This window comes from Kryptolebias marmoratus, linkage group LG1 (genome assembly GCF_001649575.2).
Source record: "Kryptolebias marmoratus isolate JLee-2015 linkage group LG1, ASM164957v2, whole genome shotgun sequence".
NCBI classification, from domain to species: domain Eukaryota; kingdom Metazoa; phylum Chordata; class Actinopteri; order Cyprinodontiformes; family Rivulidae; genus Kryptolebias; species Kryptolebias marmoratus.
In genome coordinates this window covers 4,895,202-4,898,177 of record NC_051430.1, presented here as the reverse complement: position 1 = coordinate 4,898,177, position 2,976 = coordinate 4,895,202, and the positions used below count along the sequence as shown (strand labels likewise).

The window sequence follows — 2,976 nt, the reverse complement described above, 5'->3', positions numbered from 1 at the left end:
TGTGTCCATACTTGTCCTCAGACAGGGGACTTGTGTCCATACTTGTGCTGTTAGATCTCAGAGCTGCATTTGATCCAACTGATCACCAGATTCTCTTCCAGAGGCTTGAACATGAAGTCAGGATTACAGGAACAGCTGGAAAATGGTTTCAATCATATTTATTTGATAGATTCCAGTTTGTTCAGAGCTTTGGAAACATGATTTCTTCCCTAATTAATATTAAAAACAGAAAGAATCTATAACTGCTACACAAAAGCTGTTGTAAAGTGCAACACACAACAATGGTCTCCTCACCATCCAGACATAACGTCCACCCATGGTGAGACCAGATCTGTCCCACACAGACAACATTTCAGCTGTGAGGGACTGATTCAGAGCAGGAAAAGGAAAAGAAAAAGGGTTGTCAAAAGGCCAGCTGCTGGACTCAGACTGACCAAACACTACAGTGTCAAGTCAGACCTCAGCTCCTGCACACACACACACACACACACCATTCTGTAACCAGCTGCTACAAGAGCTCAGGGCAGTGGGTGTTCATTTTATTGTAAAGAAAAACAGAGATGGACTTTCTTTTTTATCCTGACTGTAGTAATCCTAGTAGGTAACAATAAAAAGAAGTCCAGTTGGCTTCGACTGAACTTACTAGAATTATTTTTGGACCAGGAAACAAACACCAGTCCAATGATGAATATCATTTCTGTCCTCATACTGTCCAACATTCTCCCCTGACTCCAGACACGATGTCTGCAGATGAGTGTTGCAGGTTTGCACACGGAGCTACAAACACCTTATCAGGAACAGATGCCAGGTTAACGACTCGGCGCAGTCAGTAGCTCAGTAGTCGAGGCCACGTTCGGTCTCCTAAGTCTGTTCTTCTGCAGAGTGCAGGAGTCTGGTTACCCCACAGGATGCTGAGCCATCATTGCTGCTCAACCCTTCTCCTGGCAGGAAGTCCAAACCCACCAAAGATCCTGCTGCTTCAAGCCTGATCAGCCACACAGAGGACTGGCCGAAGCATGTGGGCTTCTTGGTGCCTTTTATTTTATTATTTAAACCTGCGCTGTGAACTATTTTAAGGCTGCAACTGTTGGAGACAAGCTGGCAACTCAACTTCACTCAAAATTGTAAGAAAAAAGGCAGATTTTCTGTTGCAGTCTCAGTGAACTGAGAGCGTCCACAATCAAGCTTCCTGTTTTGAATGACCATTTTTCATGTGCACAGCTGGCAAAACTGTATTCTAAGCTGTACAGATCATTTTGTTGTCCATCTCCCCCACATCGTACCTGCGTCGGGTCATTCTGTTCCCACCTTGGCAGGTGTCCTCAAATTTATGATTTAACCTGCTCGAGTTCAACTACGACATGAAGACAGGCAGATTTGGTCCAGGTTTTTATTAACTCTGATTTAGCATCGGTGTGATTTTTAGACCTGCATGTTTTCTGTCAGAGGAGGGCTCCCGAGCAGGTTTTAAAGTCCACTTCTACCACTAGAGACTGGTTGGAAACTCCAGCAACGACAAAAGAGAAGGGTTGGGGTACCCGCAACAACTCTGTGAGGTTTTTAAGAGAAAATTTGCTGCACAAAGTTTTTGAACATGTTTAAATTTCAAGCAACAAGACTGTGAGCCTCTGTGACTCAGGAGAGGAAATTTAAAAAATCCCTGTGAATGTTGAGACATTTTGGAAACTCCCTCATGAATGCTGTTGGCCAACTAGTTGCCAACTAATCCCCAACAGTGACCAGCTAGTTGCCAGCAGTGTCCAACAGTAACTACTCAGCAACAATGCTAACTAGTCACAAAGTAGTGTCCAACAGTCATCAACTAGTCTCCAACACCAGCAGCCCTGTCAGACAGCGCCTTTAAGGTGGGAAAGATCTGAATGTCTCCATGGACAGAAGAGTCAGTGGTTGCAGGAGGCAGAGGACAGACCCGGGGAGGGATGGATGGACTCACTGGCTTTTGACTGTGGCAAATATCCAATGCAGCCTTCTATCAACAGCTACTTATAAAGTCCTGAGTTGACATTCCTCAGAAGGACATGTATATGTGCTGAGGCCCTGTGCAGGAATTTTACATCCCTCCATCCATCTGTGTAGTAGGAGATCCATCCACAGGGGCCTATGGGCTCACACATACTGCCAAACCCAACACAGCTCTGGTAATTTATTTACTGAGAGGTCTCCTCTGCCTGATAGGGGTGTCTGTGCTCCTGTCCAGCATCTACACAAAGTACTTTTCAGTATGATCTGGGCCAAGCCTTTCCTAAATGAGCTTCCCTGTCTGACTCTGAACACACCAGACAAAGAAAGGGATTTACTGTAAGAGAGAATGAAACGATTTATGGCATGAGCTGCCTGCCAGTGTCAAAGATCTATACATATTTAAATTTGTGGTTTGACATCTCTGAATATTTTAAAATAATAGCTTGATCCAAACCATCAACATGTCTGCTACAACTGTTCAAAGAGGTGATTCCCCTAATAAACGTCACCATTCTGGATCTGCTTAATGTGTCTCTAATGAATGATTATGTACCACAGAGCTTTACAGTTGCTGTAAATACATTTTTACTTAAGAGACCTGATCTTGATTCAGGAGCTCTGGTCAATAATAGACCCATCTCTGATCTCCTGTTCATCTCAAAGATTCTGGAGAAAATAGTTGCAAATCAACTGTGTGAACATCTGGACAGAAATAATCTGTTTGAGTTTCAGTCTTAGAGCTCATCATAGCACAGAAACAGCTGCTGAAAGTTCCTGATGATGTCCTCCTGTCCTCAGACAGGGGACTTGTGTCCATACTTGTCCTCAGACAAGGGACTTGTGTCCATACTTGTCCTCAGACAGTGGACTTGTGTCCGTACTCGTCCTCAGACAGGGGACTTGTGTCCGTACTCGTCCTCAGACAGGGGACTTGTGTCCGTACTCGTCCTCAGACAGGGGACTTGTGTTTATACTTGTCCTCAGACAGTGGAC

General features: G+C 44.5%; 1 protein-coding gene across 2 annotated transcripts in view; it reads right to left on the bottom strand.

The window, feature by feature from the left end:
- The window catches only part of LOC108248725 (golgin subfamily A member 7-like), an 18,772-nt gene that overhangs the window by 1,951 nt on the left and 13,845 nt on the right, over positions 1-2,976 (bottom strand). The gene's annotated exons all lie outside the window — the stretch shown is intronic.